This window comes from Herpailurus yagouaroundi, unplaced genomic scaffold, assembly GCF_014898765.1.
Source record: "Herpailurus yagouaroundi ecotype Mexico unplaced genomic scaffold, PumYag 188, whole genome shotgun sequence".
Taxonomy (NCBI): domain Eukaryota; kingdom Metazoa; phylum Chordata; class Mammalia; order Carnivora; family Felidae; genus Herpailurus; species Herpailurus yagouaroundi.
The window spans coordinates 12814074-12831331 of NW_024412419.1; the positions used below are offsets into that span (position 1 = coordinate 12814074).

Genomic DNA, 17258 nt, shown 5'->3' on the forward strand with positions numbered 1-17258 from the left:
TTTTTTACATGGTATTCAGGGCCATAAAATCTGACCCAAAGCTCTCTTTTCAAGTTTCAGCAACTTTGAACACTCGGTACTTTGGTCACACCAGAATCTGGACAGTACCAACAGCTCTGGCCCCCTTCTTCCTTCTGGGTTGTTTTTGTTGTTGTTGTTTTGCTTGTGCTATTCCCTTTGCCTGGAATGCCCTTCCCCTCTCCTCTGCCTCCAGATGTTCTGTCTGTCTTTCAGTACCCAAATCAAATAGCATTTTCTCCCAGAAACCTCCTATCTGGATTTCCAAGCTGAATGAACCACCTTTGCTGTGAATTCTTTTCAAGGGCTGTCTTCTTCATTTTCAGAATGTCACCCATTTCACTTTATCCCCCCTGACTCCTCCCCACTGAGCACCAAACATGGGTCCAGCACACGGCCCTCTTCATTGATGTCTACCAAAATGGATCGGAAGCGTTAGATGAGTAGTCACCGCATAGCAACAGTAAGATATCAGTTGTGAATAAACTGAACAGAGAAAATAGTCATGGTAACAGGAAGAGGTCAGAGAAAATAAGCATTTCCCAAAATAGAAGTATTTTGGGGTGCTTGACTCTGTTGTTTTATGGTCACAGATGACTTTGAGAATCTGATGAAAATCAGCCTTTTCAGAAAAATGCACACATCCACAGACTCACATTTTTTTTTTTTTTTTTTTTTGCATATAATTCCAGGAGGTACTAGAAACACACCAAAGCCCAGGAATGGCAACTCCTCATCTGTTTTAAAATCACCAATTCCAGTGTATGAGCAGCCCAACGGGATGAGGAAAGGCATCTTCAAGTGTGTGGACCAAGAGACCACACTGAAGAAGAAAGGGAGTCATTTAATGGGAATAGCATGAGCTCTGGACACCTTGGGCAAGTCGTTCTACTCTTCTGAATCTGACTTTTCCTCGTCTGTAAAATGCAAATCATAATACTTCCTTTACAATGTTGCTATTGAGTAAGATATGCAGATTACGTAGCTAGTGTAGTATCTGGCATGCAATCAGCCCCTGACAACAAATACTAGTTTCTGCACCTCCTGTCTCGCATGGCAAAAACTGCAGCCACAGTGCAAACAAGTCATTTCCCTTTCAGCAATAAATACTGCACTGCTGCTTTGGGGCAAGGGAAGAAAGCCTACTCAGACCACCGTCTCCGTGAAGAGGTGAAGCCGGGTGCTGAACGGCTGCTGCAAGCTCATTCGCATGGCTATTAATCATACAAGAGCCCATTTATGACAAACACAGGTCCCTCCCTTTGCATGACAAGGCGTATGGGTCCACAGAGCCCCATTATCCAAAAAAAACAGAGCATTGTGGGCGACACAGGCGAAGCCGAGCGCACACACACAAGCGGACATTGTAAGGCTGTTTGCACAACCCCGCAGTGCTCCTCGAGGATTTCCTGCCAAGGAGACATTTAGATCTCATAGTCTGCTGCAGACATTTGCTCATTCAACATGGCTTCAGGCAGCCGGCTGCAGAAACCCGGGTGCGTGGTCCCCTCTGCTGGCCATCCCCAGGACTGCATGCCGGGGATCCTGGGATGATCCGGAGGTGCTGTCAGGATCCCAGCCTCTTCTCTCCTGTCCTTTCTGGAGCAGTGCGGTGCAACAGGCATGAGCTTGGGGATCCGGAGAGCCTAGTTCACATCTCAACAGTATCCCATACTAGCCGCAGACCTTGGACAAGTCACGTCACCCCTCAGACCTTACTCTCCCAGATGGGGTCCACGGCACTCATTTGCCTGTGACGAGACCTAATGGAGATGACAGCAGGGCAGAGTGCCTGCGGACGGCCAGTGTGGCACGAACACCTGCCTCCAAGGAGGATGGGCGCTGTCCTCTGACAGCGAAACCAGGAAAGGAAATCAACAAGCACCTGCTGGTAATGTCTTTGCTTAAACTGTAGCCGGCGTTTAGAGGGGAAGTGTGACCCTGTCTTCTCATGTCTCGTCTCTAACGCTTTTTCAAATTGTCCCCCCGTTACTTTACATTGTGTGTCGTGTTGGTGTGGGCGGCACCGTGTGTCCCCTCAGGCTTTATTTCATCCGGCACCTGAAGTGCCCCATCTTCAGGACACACGTAACTTGAAGGCGGGGGGCGAACTGGCAGAAATTCTCGGCCGAAATGTGTTCTTCAAAGACGACAGAAGGACCACGCCCTTGAACTTCTTAAACTGAGCTGTGATCTGCTTCCTGATGTCCAGCATAGCAACAGCCACACGGACTTAATGTAATTAACAACATTTACTTAACCTCCCTGAGTCTGAGTTTCAATATGAGTAAAACAGAGATTACTTCAACCTCTCCAAGGGTGGCTTTTAGAAATAATGAGACAACATAGGTAAGCAGTCGGATGCATAAGTAAGTGGTAGTTGCCATCATCACTATTACCCTTGTTATTTTTATTGTCTCAGTTCATGACCAAGAGCTCCTCTTTCCGACACAACTCTTGATATCTGTGAAGGCTTTAAATGTTACCTTAGAGATGTATGCCAATGACTTCCAAATTCACAACTGTTGCCCGACCCCCTCGTCTGAACCCCTGACTCATGTATCCAATTGACTACGTGACTTCTCATAAATAGCTGAAACTTAACTCACCCCCAATTAAAGTGTTGCTTTCTCCCCTCAAAAACTGCCCTGCTCCAGTCTTCCGCATCTCAGCCAATGACAATCCCGCGTTTCCAGCAGCTCAGTCCCCAAAAGCTGGCGTTATCCTTGACTTTTTTCTTTCTCTCATACCCCATAACCAGGCTAACAAATCCCACCAGCAGTACTTTTAAGATGATCTCAGTTCAATTGCTCCTCACACCGTCCCTCAGCAGCACCCTAGACCAAGCCACCGGCCATCAACTCCCGCCCAGAGTATCATACTCACCCTTTACACAGATTTCCCAGCTCTGCTCTCATCCATTCCCGACCACCCAGTCAACTGCCTTCCTGGCAGCTTTGCTGATGCTTAAAAAGTTGCATTATGTCACTCCTCTACTTAAATAGTTTCAGCGGGGCCCTGTTTTACTTATAGCAGGGTACTAGATCCTTATCACGGTCAGCAAGGCATCCTATGTGACGGTACCCCAAAGTGGTTCATCCCCTGCAATCACTGTGATTCAGCTACCTCTGCCTCCTTACCTTTTCTTTTTTGAATGTATGACATATCTTTCTGTCACAGGACCTTTGCACTTCCTAGTCCTTCTGCCCAGAATGCTTTCCCTCCCCCTCCCATATATCTACATGGTTTGCCTTTGGGCCTCTGTTCAAGGTTTACTTTTCAGGGGAGCTCAACCTAACCAACTGGCCCAAAATAGTATTTCTCCCCACCTCACCTCACCCCACCCCACCTCACCCCACTCCGTGCCCAGTCACTGCCTTTATTCTTCTTTCAAATCTCTATTACCATTGACTTGTGTATCCTCAACTCCTAGACTACTGCCTCACACACAGTGGGAATGCCACACATACAGACATGTGGAATGAATTAAGTCATTCATTGTAAACAAAACTCCCATGACCCCATGGAGCTTCTCTGTCAACAAAACCTAAGATTTTTCTTCCATAACCCATGGGAGGAGAGGCTCTCAGGTCATCTGGTATTTGGGTCAGACACTGTCTTTTGGATAAGAATGAGGGAGAATTAGTCATTGCAGGGGATGGGGAAATGCATGGTCAGTGAGCATGGTCCTAAGGAGGGACAGTATGAAACCATAAAATAGAAAGTGCATCTTGGAGGGGAGGGGAAGGAGAGAAGGTCAGAAGAATCACTGAGGACTGATTATATACGAACTTTGCAACCAGAAAGTGGGAGCAGGGACATTCCTGGGCAGAAATGCAGCCTGGCACCTTGGATGGATCAAATGGCTATTGTGTAACTCAAGGCTTGAAGTACACAGGCGATACCATTGACTGTAATGCCTCTGTAATGCCACCAAGTGAACAGAGAGTCATGGGCTCTGTGCCCTAATCTCATTTTAGCCACTTATGTGCTACAGGACCTTGGCGAAGGTCATTTTCCTGCTCTGAGCCTCATCCTTATCATCTGTTGCCCACCAGGCCTGGCTCAGGGATCTGGAGCTGCTCCATGTTCCAACCTCCTAGGGTTATACAGAGAGGATATGCAACAATTTCCAAATACGTACCCAGGCAACCTAATGCCCAATCATGAGCTAAGCTAATGAGAAGGGGGATGCACCTTTCCACCCAGCAACACCATTTCACACTAACAGCACCTTCCACATGCTGCCCCAGTCTTGTTTCTTGAAGCCGTGTGGATTGCAAGTTACATGGCAAGGAGAGTGACGACAGAACCCCAGCACTTTCCAATGTCCCCCGCTATATCAGAATTGGCCCACTGCTGCCATCAGGGAGTGCTACAGAGTTAGTCTGTGAAAAAGCAGTAATTCTGGTATCTGGTGGAATGCCTATACTACTACAGAGAAACTGTTTTCAAGCCCCTGTGTATGTTCGAGGCAGTAAATGTTGTGAAACGCAAAGGCATGCAAACTATAAATAATTTTCATACATTCAACAAAGTTTCCCCCAAGTACCTCTACTGGGCAGTGCTTGGATAGCCTAGTTTAATCCTTCATGTGTATTCAAAGGACTAATATGACATTCTCTAATGCAGACCCTTTTTCCTTGGGAATTCAAGAAGCAATTGAGGACCTGCCAGGTCCCAGCCCTAGAAGCCTCAATCAGGTCTCATTGCAATTATAATAGTAGTACAACTGTAACATTAAGGCATTAGGTTGGCGATAATTTGCAAACACCAAAGGTCTACTCTTTGGCTTTCAAGTTTCAAATTTGAAAAAACAAATCCCACGAGATGACAAAACAATGATGTTAATACAGATCCCAAGGCTTTGGGAGTCTAGTTACGTTGCCCAGGAAATGGCAGCATTTTGTTGGAATAATAAACATTTTTCAAAACTTCTAGAAAGTACCACTATACCCAAAGATTTTGGTTAGTTGGCAAATTTCCACTGGCTCTGCTGGGCTCTCTACCAACTTATAGTCAATATAATTTAGCTGATCCCCCACTGGCAATGAAATCAAATACCTCGTCCTCACCCCACCCTGACACTTGCTCCCAAATTAAATGACCTCTTCCTTCCAATGACCCTAGTAGATATAGACATAGATGATATACATATATATATAGATATAGATATGGATATAGATATAGATATATAGATATGTATATGGATATAGATATGGATAGATTTTTTTTTTTAGTTTTTTAAAACATTTATTTATTATTGAGAGACAGAGAGAGACAGAGCATGAGCATGGGAGGGGCAGAGAGAGAAGGAGACACAGAATCCAAAGCAGGCTCCAGGCTCTGAGCTGTCAGCACAGAGCCTGACATGGGGCTTGAACTCACAAACAGTGAGATCATGACCTGAGCCGAAGTTGGATGTCTAACTGACTGAGCCACCCAGCTGCCTCGAGATTTTCTGTATATAGACAACTCGATAGAATATCTATCTATCTACATACACACATCCTGTAAATCCTGTGTATATATTTCTTCCAAAACTAAAATACTTATACATGTCTGTTGAGCTGCTTGAGGGCAGGTCTTAATTATCGCTCCATCCTCAATACCCAGCACAGTCCTTAACAGAGTAGAGAAAGTTGGTGAATGGTTTAAGGAATAAATACATGAACATCTGCTCTTTTTAGGGACTAGTACTCAGTAAGACTCTATCCCTGCAGTGGTCTGAGATAAGAGCACAACCCAGTGAGGGCAAGAAGCCATGTTCAAAGCCCACTGTAAAGGATGGAAGGTTCTAGTGAGGACTGCGATTGGGGTAAAGCGAAAACGTTCTGGAAAAGGGGCGCAAGAGAAGAGGTAACTCATCTGGGCTGGAATAAGCTGTTAAGGTTTCAGGCAGAAGGAGGCTGTGGACTCGGGAGGGAGAAACTTGTCAGTGAACATCCGGCAACCGGTGAGGCTCGGGAGCTGGATGGAAGGTAAGGCCAAATCACCCACTCTTGGTGGCTGGCTGGGTGGAGATGAGGGGCCTTGGGAGTGACAGCTGTCACAGGCTCACTTGGAGATCCTTTGGGAGATCCCAGTCTTCCGGTTACGATGAAGGGGCAGGACTGGTATTCCTACGCGCTTTTACACCTGCGTTAAACGTAGTTCTCTGCCAGGTAGACTGATATCCTCGGCTGGCCTGGGGCTTGCCTGGATGCCTGTCCCAGTCCTGGGGTGGGAGCGGTGTCCCCTGCTGTCCAGCTCTCACAAGAGCCCCAGGAGTCCTCACATGCCACCCTTCCACGTTCCAGTCACTCCTGCTTACCTGTCTGCCTCTCTTCCTAGAAGGTGAGCACCTCCAGGACAGGAGCTAGGACTTTATGCTTGAATCCACAGCAGGCCACTCAGGGAATACGTGTTTGCTAATAAAAGGGGGGGGGGGGAATGAGTGCAAAGTGACAGCGTGAATACCAAAATCTGTATCCAAGGATCTCGTGTCTGAGTCCCAGCCATTTGCTTAGAGAAAGAGGGAAGGAAGAATGGGCAGGCAGAAGAGGGGAAAAAATGTGACAGACAGGGAGGAAGGAAGGAAGGAAGGAAGGAAGGAAGGAAGGAAGGAAGTGTCTTTCCCCTTTCCACCAAGTTTAATGAAGCTATAACTGGTTTCTGGCATATGAAGAAGCAGACAGGGATCTCATGTTATAGTTGAAAATTAAAAGGAAGGAAACTCGAGCCATCTGAAAGCAATCTACACCCTCAGGGAGGCACAAATGGGCTGAAGACAGACAGCAAGGGGCTTTGAGAAGAGTCTGCTTCACCCGCTTGGAGGAGACGGTCAGCGACTCATTCGCACAAAGAGAAGCCTGTGACTGTCCCTGCCTTTGGCCCTGCCAATCAGATTTGGAGGCTGAGCTGGGAGAAGCTCAAGGTCAGGGACAGGCATGACAAAATGACATGTCTCCGGGCTGTGGATTCGCATTTGCAGATGTCTCTTTGAATCGAAATTCCCGTGCTGAAACCTGGGTGCACTTGCAGAAGTGGGCTTCGCTGCCTCCAGGTTGGTGGGCCAGCTGTGAGACAGTCCTGTCCCAGGTGAGGACATGCTGACATATCACCGCTGACACGGAGGACCTTGACCTAAAATCCTGGGGACTCGAAGATGACTTCACTCATCCCCTGCTTACCCACATTCTCCTTGTCAGATAACCACGGTCACAGCCACTGTCAGTCCTGTGCTCAGTGCTATTTTAAGTGCTGCCCACGCATGATCTCACGTGATTCTCCCGATGACCCTCAAAAAATAGGTACCCTGTTCAGTTTTAAGAATTATGAAAGTGAGGTCGTTCGCTAAAACAGTTTTTCTTTGGGCAAATGCAAAAGCTTGCAGTTATGTGTCTTCTCCACTAAGGGGCATTATCGTCTCACATTAAAAATGCCAGACCAGGTCAGGTCTGGGTAGGGCCTTAGCACAAAAGCAGAAGTTTGTAAAAAGGGCAAAGCAGAGGGATTGATTTCAATGACCTGGATATTTTCTAAACGTTATTCCTCTTAGTAGTAGAATGTTCAAATTCACAGCTGTAGTACCCAATGCGTACTTAACTCAGTAACTCCCTTAATTCCCGTTCAAGGTCATTTCAAAGGCACTGACTGGTCTTAAAGAGTCAGCCAGCAATGGGCCAAGGCAACTGGGGTGGGGAGAAAAGATTAATAGATTCAACCATTTGGCTAAGTAGTCATCCTCCCCAGCCGCTTTCGCTAATTTCTGACATCACGTTTTCCACCAAGGGAAACGCGGCTTGCGGCTGAATCACCTTGACTCCAGTTGGGAGTGTAAAGTGAAAGAAAAAAATAGGAAAAAAGAAAGAAAGAAAAAATAAAAAAAGGCTGACATTCTATCCCAAGCTTATCAAAATGAGTTTCTCTGGCTCACTTTGGCACAACTGGAAAACACTCTGGAAGTGTACATTAAGATAGGAGGGGATCCTCCATTCATGGCCGTACCCCCACCCCTGTGCTTATAGACAGATAGGCTGTTTCTACACAGATGGGCTTCCGGACATGCGATGCTGCTTTCAGACATGCTCCTGCAGGAAACTCACAATACACAGAGAAGGCAGCAAAGTCACCGTGGGGCTTCCCTGTTTGGATGGATGCACCAAGACCACAATTAAAGCAAACAAACAAAGTCACCGAGTTTATCTCCAAGTTTATTTTAAAGCCCAGCCCAGCTCTTGATGACTCAACCATACGCTATCCCGATTTAGACTTTACCCTGCAGCTGGGGTTCCCAGGCTGGTGTCCGTGGCCACCAATGACTAAATTTGAAAGCACTGCTCTCCATCTGCTGCGGAGCTCGCAGCCTCACAGACGGATCAAGTACTGTTTAGGCTGCGTCTTAATCCCACTTGAAGATTGCAAATTTTTACTCAAACACGAGGTCCGAGGCTACTCTGCTGTTCGCACCAGCAGGAAAGCCCACTATATGAAACAACCTCAAGTCACCTGGGCCCAGCGGCGTGTGGGAAACAACACCGGAGAGACTGTGGAGACAGCAACTCATCTTCACGGCGGCCGAGCCTGTGCCCTTGGCCGTACCTTTGAGAAGCGCTGCGCTAGACTAAGGATTTGAAGTCCCCTTTTTATTCTGCATCTCCAAAGGAAGCAGTTGTTTTAGGATGAAGGAGATCAGGAGGCTCCCCTGTACTGATTCAACATGCATTTTGTTTTATGAGTGTTTCATTTATTGACCCCACTTGGCAAGCATGAAAGTTCAGAAAATAATCAGGGATAGCATTTACGGAGCCCCACGGTGGACCCAGGTCTTGCGCAAAGTGCTTTACACACGGTATCCCGCTCCCGGAGCCCAGGACTAGATGGCTACAAAGCCTTTACGCTTTTCCCTGTTCAAAATGCCTCCTACTCCTCACTCACCCAGTCTCAGTTTACTCACCTGAAAAAAGGATCAGCCAGAAGCTAGACCAGATGATCACACAGATCCCTCTGATCAGTAAGCTTTTATGAAACGTGGAAGGCAAAACTATATACACATCTTTGTTAAAATAGAAAACCCAGGTGTTTAAATGCAACACTTGCTTCCTTAAGGGGAAAAAACCCCCAGAAAACAATCAACCCATTGTGTGTAGCAATACTTAATTTGACCCTCTACTATTTTGTGTATTACTGACCAAGCAGCCAGCCTCTCTTAGAACTGACACCAGCAGCTCCTCCTGGGCCCGGACCAGGCACTCAGCAACTCAACACGGTCCCGGGCGTGACCGGGAAGGGACACAGGCGCACGTGGCGGGGGCGCCATCTTCCTGCCCCGGCTGGGGAGCAGGTTGGCATGGCAACGCCGGAGCCAGTCTTCACTTGCTCCCTCCCTTCCCTTTCACGCTATTATCACTGTGTGAGATCTTGCCCCAGAAGAACAGAGAAGTCCTGAGGGCGAGGTCTGATGTCAGGGGAGAACAAGCGAGGCTTTGTGGGGCCCTTCAAGGAGAGGAGGCCCGGCCAGGGCTCTTCGCGCACACAGAGGGGCCTGTGCTCTCTCAGCGTCGGGGGCAGAGAGGTCTGCTCCCGTCCTGCCTGCAGGGCGGGGCCTCCACCAGCACATGTCCCTCCCCCGACAGGGAGCTGGACAAGGTGGACGGATCTCCACCCGGTGCCCACAGGCTCACCCACGCCAACCCCCGTGACCGCTGTCAAGCAATCTCTCTCTCCTTAGCCATTCTCCCACCTCCCGTTCAGAACGGCACCCCCACCCCTCCACCACCCTTGCAGATCTCTGCCTCCTTCTCACAACCCGTCATCTGCTCCCGGTCTCCTGTCTCCAACCCTCCTGGGCACCACCCCTACTCTGAGCCACCTCTGCCTCTGAGAAGCCTCCCGGGTCAGTGAGCTGCCCTGCTGCCCCTGGTCTCCTGAAATGCTTCAGTTGTTCTAATGGTACAGGAGGTGTCACACATCTGATGTTGGTCTGTTTATCACCATTGCTGACTTCGGCTTGGAAACCCCATCTTCTAGGACCAGTTCTGCACACCGAAGACGCTTACTAAATAGCTTTAAAATGCTCGAACCCACAGAGCATCCCGAAAACGTACTTTTTGCAATGTAGTTTTTAAATTTATTTGAGGTGGGGGAGAGGAGCGGAGAGAGAGGGAGACAAAGAGAATCCCAAGCAGGCTCTGTCACCGCAGAGCCCGACACGGGGCTCAAACTCACAAACCATGAAATCATGACCTGAGCCGAAACCAAGGGTCGGACGCTTAACCGACTTGAGCCACCCGGGTGCCCCCCAAAAACTTACTTTCAAGTAAAATATTCAACTGAGGCTTTAGATCAAAATAAGGAGAGCTAACGCTAATTGAGTCCTTACTATGTGCCCAGCACCACTGGGAGCAGGTGCACATGCTGGCTCATTTAATGAGCAAAGCAGCCTTACTTATGAGGAAGGTGCGATCGACTCTCACTTTACAGATGAGGGAACTGTTGCAGGAGGGATGTGCTAACTGTCTGAACCCACCAGCTAGCGAGCGGGAGAGGAGGACTGTGACCCAGGTGGGCTGGGTCCAGTCTGTCCTCCTAACCATCATGTGGCACAGTGTTTCATGATGACCACCACTGAACCAACCCCACCTAAAGTCCCCTCTGATGCACACTGTCACGTGTCATTCCCTGAAAGTAGGGACACACGCCTTTGCAAATGTCATCACATTGCCAGGCCCCTTTTGTCCCATGTAATGGCAACTGAATGATTCTGTCAGATGGCCACGTTCCCCTGCTTCCTGGGCCGGCAGCACGGTCAGGAGAGCAAGGTGGCCTGTTGGGAAGTGAGGTCTTTGGAGGAGACACGTTCGGAGCCCGATTTCCTCAGCAACAATTCTCTCCGCAGAACGCGTCTGCCCATTTGCAGCCTGGGCCTAACTCTGCTGTGCAGGTCACATGAAGTCCCCTCATCCTGGGACCACTGGGCTGGCAGCTTCCAAGCCCCAGAGAAAGGCGGGCTCGCCATCAGGGCTAAGCCAAGCACCCTAAGCTGATTCTCCTATCTTCCAGCACAGAGAAGAAGCACAGACAGAGCTTCAAGAAGCTGGAAAACTGGAAGAAAGGGGCAGAGCAAGGGCACCAGGGCTCACAGCATCAGGATGGGGGCAGGGTGCAGGCTAAGCCCTTTTAGTCTGAGAACCAGATCAGCCGTTCTGTGCTCCAGGGCTGATGGAGGCCCTTCCTGCCATGAAAGGGGGGGGGGGTGTCCAGTTTCTCACCTTCCAGAGGTGCTTCCTGGTTCTGGTGGTGCAAAAGCGAACCCCACATCAGGGTCCTGCTGCACAACATGCGGGTTCAGCAGTCATGACTCTCTCCGGGGTCATGTTCGGAAAGGGAAAGCCCTGGACAGTCAGGCCCGACTCCCACGTAGTGACGATAGAGAGGGGAAGGGGGTGTCCAAGGTCAAATGGTGAGTCCGTGCCACCGCTCGGGCCAGAACCCAAGTTAATCCCGACACCACAGCCATCCTGCCCTTCCTTCCTTTTCTTTCTCATCTCTGCTCCTTCTTTTCAAACTTCACCTTATGTCAGTTAAAGGCAGCCAAGAGAAATGCTTACTCGCCCTGGTACAGCCAGGCTTCTGGAGCAAAGAGGGTGAGAAGAAGCTCACGGTGAGGTTTTTCCTGAGAGGGAGAAGAGAAGAAACCCAGGTGCCATGTCGTCTCCTCTGCCTAGCCCGTCAGGAAGAACAAACAGACCCCCCCCAAGAGAAGAGTCAAGGAAGCCCTGACTGATTCTCCTGGTTCTCCAAGAGGGGAAATGGAGAGGAGGGTACGTCATGGGGCTATATCTACTCCAATCAGAGCAAAGCACTCATCCCTCAAGCTGCTTGCTATTGAGATGTTTAAGCCTACTAGAAATGAGGGTGAGCCTGGCTGGCTCAGTCAGTGGAACCCGCTGCTCTTGATCTCAGGGTCATGAGTTTGCGCCCCACATTGGGTGCAGAGATTCCTTAAAGACAACAACAACAGCAACTGGAAGTAAGCCTACCAGAATGGGACAAGCTTAAGTTCAGAGACAGCTCTTCAAGGAGGGAAGGATCCCCAAGTGCCCAAAGGAGAACCAACTGTCGTTATCAAGTAGTGAGCTCCCCGTCCCTGGAAGCATGTAAACAGACACCCGTGGGGCAAGCTGTGGAGAGTCTGCTGGCATCGGAAGATCCGGAGAGGACTCCAAGACAGGATGTCACTGCTCTGTCCAGTGTTGCATTTCGGAGCTCTAGGTGAGGGCCACGTTCAGGGATGATCCTTAACTGCTCCTCATTGGTTTGTCAGAAGGATAGCACGGCATGCAGAGCGGAAGGGGAGACAGTCACAAGTGAGTCTGAGTCCTGACCACCTAGGAGCGGGGGGCCTGGGCAAGTGGCTTCATGTCTCTGAGCTGCAGTTTCCTCTTCTGTAACGGGCATCCTGGTGTGCTTGTGGACCTCTGGGGCCGGGAGCACAGACCTCAACACACCCAACACGCCCAAGGAAGTGGTGCAGGTCAGCGAGGCCAATTCTAACCCATCCGTTCGTCTTTCAGCCGGCACGAGTGGCTGGAGGGCGTCGGCACCAGGGTGCGTTAGGCTAGAATAGCTTCTACATACCGCATACGTGTGCGTGTCTGTGCACGTATGTATGTATATACACACACATACACGTATCTGGGTATATACAGACACACAAACATATACGTATAACTTTTTTCTTTTCATTTTTTTTTTTAAGTTCATTAATTTTTGACAGAGGCAGAGTGCGAGCACGAGCTGGGGAGGGGCAGGGAGAGAGGGAGACACAGAATCCGAAGCAGGCGCCAGGCTCTGAGCCGTCCGCACAGAGCCCAACGTGGGGCTCGAACCCACAAGCTGTGAGATCATGACCTGGGCTGAAGCCGGACGCTTAACCGACTGAGCCTCCCAGGCGCCCCACATAACTTTTTTCTAAGAGGAAGGGAGAGGAGCACAGTTCTAAACACCCCTTGCTGTTTTCACCGGGAAGAAGCAGACCTGGCTGTCTGTAAAGTTGAGTTTTGCTACCAGAGAGCCCTGGTGCAAGCTATACTGTTCCGTCAGTGTTTCTGGATGATGGCGATGGAGTCCCTCCTCCTCTTTCCACTTCTTTTCTTGGTCCCTCTCATCCGATTCCACTCACTAACACCTCCATGGGGTCAGAGAAGAGATCGACTCAAATTAGTCAATCTGATTATTTTTAGTCACTGTTGGGAACAAGGTGGGAGGCTAAGGAGGAGGCTACTAATGGATTCTAAAATGCAGAGTTGAGGCATTATCTGTGCACGATGATCACTCTGGCTACTTCCTCTCCACCGCCACCACAGATGTTTGAACACTGGCCCTTATTTATAGAGTGCCATTCTGCACTAGGAGTGCCTCTCGCCCAGCTCCCAACTCCTACTCACCCTTCAATACCCAGCTCATTTGGCCCCTCTTGGAAACCTTTCCTGACTTCCCAGGGCAGAGGACATGCTCCCTTTCTGTACTTTGTGCATGCAAGGGCCTCCTGCCCACTATCTGCGTCTGTGGCTCCTTTGTCATCGTCCCAAACATGATCTCCTTGGACGGATGAGCAGGCTTAATTTGTCTTGATGGTTTCCAGTCCTCATACATTCTCAGGTATTGGGACTCAGGTATCGTCTGGCCAGTGAATGTGTACTTTCTAAAGAGAACATTCTTACTGTCCTATTCAACTAGGAGAGGATTAAGAGATAGATATTACCCGTTTGTTTTCTGACTAGAAAAAAAAAGGTATCAAGACCTAAATTCCATCATTTCTACTAGAAAAACTTGGGCTTTTGCCAGCTACTCCCTCCAGTCAGAAACAAGGCTCATGTTCTCACCACTTTCCAGCAATTTGAGTGCCAAGACCCCACACGAAACCACCAATGTTCAACATTCACTAGGGCACCGGGCGGCAGGAAGGGCCATGAATTCATCAGCTCCAGAAGACCATCTCATTCAGCCCATCTGCATGAACCTATTTCACATCTGAGGAAGTTACGATCTTATAATGTTACCAGGAGTAGGTATAAAATAGGCACTTTATTTTTTTTATTTTAAAAAAAAAATTTTTTTTTCAACGTTTATTTATTTTTGGGACAGAGAGAGACAGAGCATGAACAGGGGAGGGGCAGAGAGAGAGGGAGACACAGAATCGGAAACAGGCTCCAGGCTCTGAGCCATCAGCCCAGAGCCCGACGCGGGGCTCGAACTCCCGGACCGCGAGATCGTGACCTGGCTGAAGTCAGACGCCCAACCGACTGCGCCACCCAGGCGCCCCTAAAATAGGCACTTTAAAAACGAAGCATTTTTTGATCAATCAGAACAAATTCAGGGTCAATAAAATTAGACCCTTAGTTTCATCTAACTCCAATCTCCTCAGGCCATCAATCTGGGCTTAAAAAACTCTTCCCGCGGGGCGCCTGGGTGGCGCAGTCGGTTAAGTGTCCGACTTCAGCCAGGTCACGATCTCGCGGTCCGTGGGTTCAAGCCCCGCGTCGGGCTCTGGGCTGATGGCTCAGAGCCCGGAGCCTGTTTCCGATTCTGTGTCTCCCTCTCTCTCTGCCCCTCCCCCGTTCATGCTGTGTCTCTCTCTGTCCCAAAAATAAATAAACGTTGAAAAAAAAAAAACTCTTCCCGCTCTAGGCTGTCCTCAAGTGCACTCAACACCCTTGGCTGGGCATTCAAGGCTCCTGGTTAGCCTTCCATCTCCCCCCCCTCTGAAGGGGCCTCTCAGACTTGCCTCACCTCACACGCCAGTGACTGTCGGGCATGGTGACAGGCACCGGGCATCCCCTGCTTATGTCCTTCCTCTGCCCGGAAACTCCCAACACCCCTCCCTGATGTTCCCCACCCTCCTTGCCATTCACTGCTCCTCACCTCTAGGACTGAGTGGAGACGACATGCCCAAGGAGCTGCCCCGTCTTGCCCCTCTGTCTGCATCAGGAGCGTCCCCTTGGGCTCCCTCACAGCCACAGATCAGTTGTGTTGGTTGGTCACTAGCCGGTGTCCCACTAAAACCATAAACCCCTCGAGAGCAGGGTGTAAACCTAGTCGTCATCTGTACCCAGTGTCTACACTAGCACTGACACAGAATAGGCACTCAGATGTTTGCTGAGTGAATTCATCCTGTCTCTACCCTGAAGGCAAGACTTGGTAACACACTATGTGAATGCATTTCAAGAGAACCGGTAGAAGTGACCTGTGCGAGGTGCCCGTGGAAAATGGCCACTCTGGCAAACTGGCTCCACAATGACCAGATCAGAACAACGACTCATTTCGACCTCATTTACCAATGCAACTTTCTCACGCAGCTTGAACTAGCACTGGACCATGGGCACTAGAACAGGTCTGCGTCTCACTCATCTCCAGAGTCTTGTTACCAATACAGGTTTTTGAACGGATGGCTCTTACTCTACTGGGCAAGAGCATCCGTCCCTTTCTCTACTCAGGGAGGCTTCGGAGATGGGGCCTTTAGAGACATTCTAGGGAAGAGGGAGGAAAAGTAGGAGAATCTCTGGAAAGGCCAGCCAGAACACAAAAGCCCACGTCCTTACAGTGGCTTATGAGGCCCTACATGATCTGACTGCTTCTCTCTGCCCTCACCCCCTTCCACTGTCCCCTACTCCTTCTGCTCCAATCCTACTGGCTGCTTGCAGTTCCTTAAGCACATTCCCGCCGCAGGGCCTCTGCTCCTTCTAGCCTCACTCCCTCCCTCTGTCTACATCCTACTCCAGTAACACCTAGCCAGGGAGGCTTCCCCTGGACCCTGTATAGAACAGCAGTCCTGCTCTCCCCACATCCCATCTCTCTGGCTTGCTTTATTTATTTAGGTTTTCCTGTTTTACTTTTTCCCATAACACTGAACACTGCCTGATACAATGTACAAATGTTTATTTGTTGATGATCCCACAATTGGTGCTGTAGGCCTAACACCAAGATGGCACCTTCTTCGGCGCTAACGCACACACAAGGCACAAGGTTACAAAAGAACCCAATGGGGGATCAAAGCTACACTTAAGTAGCTCTAGATAAGACTGGGGAGGAAAAGGAGCTAACATCTGTTGAGGAAGAAACTATGTTAATGCATTTCAACTATATCCTTTGATCTTGACCACAAGTGGACAACATAGGGCATATTGTCCCCGTCTTACCGATGGGGAAACAGAACCTCAGGAATTTGAAATGATCTCAGCAAAATCACTCAACTAAAGAAGCAGAACCGAGATTTGAAATCGGGTCTGTCTAATTCTAGAAGCTCTCCTCCTTCCTCTAAATTATGCTGTAGCCTGGCGGCCACTCTAGGGAAAGAAACCATAAGAGGAAGAAAAAGGAAGGGAGCGCAAGACAATCCTATTCCCTCAAAGAATGAGAATTTGGTGTAAGCCACAAGTCTAGGATGAAACCGGAAAACACCTTAGAGATCACCTGGTCTTGCTTTCTGTGCTACACTCAGCTGTATGAAATGTTTCTGCTTTTGGTTTTAAGGGAACTCAAGACATCTAGATGAAGAAGAAGAGCTTTTGGACAGAGGGCAGCAGAAGGTAACACCAGCAAGTGGAGAAAGATTAACAGGTGCATGGCCTTCTCAGTGTATTGGCATCTCCTTCGTGACTCCTGGTCTTGTCCTGGTGGGCGTCCTGGGCCAGCTTATGGAGATGTGTTAGAATACCAGAACCCAGGCTGCTGAGCCCTCAGTAGAACCTTAGTCATCTGGGAGGGGTGTCGGTTCATGTCACGTCCGAGTTCAACGAAGAAGTTCAGGCAGATGTGGCCCAGTCCTTGCAGATCCATAATGGATCAGAAGGAGGTGACAGAGGAGGAAAGCAGTAACAACAAAAAACCCATGTGCCTGGCAACCTGCAGCTGGTGCGTGGCAATGCTCCTGGATGAGAACTTCGCAAACTAAAAATGTCTCAAAAAATGTTACAGCCAGTGCGAGGCAAACCAGACCTCTGGCACGAGACCCGAATTCCATCCTGGGTTTGCTACTTAAGGACTTTCCTGCTCACCTGAGTCTGCACGGCAAGAATGGGCAAGACAGGAACCCAGATTGTGCTTCAGAGGAAGTGAATTCTACAAGGACAAGTCACCTGGAGGTACAGCTCTAACCTGCTCTCTCCTGTATGCAGTTCTAAGCTACTCTACCTCATGCCTAAACACTCACAGCTCAGGACAGCTACAGCTCCCACTCAGAATGTACTGGTAGAACC

The 17258-nt window shown here is 49.3% G+C and overlaps 1 protein-coding gene across 3 annotated transcripts in view; it reads right to left on the reverse strand.

Annotated features, from left to right (window-relative positions):
- The window catches only part of CYRIA (CYFIP related Rac1 interactor A), a 108139-nt gene that overhangs the window by 46459 nt on the left and 44422 nt on the right, over positions 1–17258 (reverse strand). For 2 of the 3 annotated variants that reach the window (XM_040496119.1, XM_040496120.1), the window contains exon 4: positions 6332–6428. The exons of the other annotated variant lie outside the window; for it this stretch is intronic. The gene's annotated coding sequence lies outside the window, so the exon portion shown is untranslated. The remainder of the gene's footprint in view (positions 1–6331; positions 6429–17258) is intronic. 3 annotated transcript variants of the gene reach the window in all.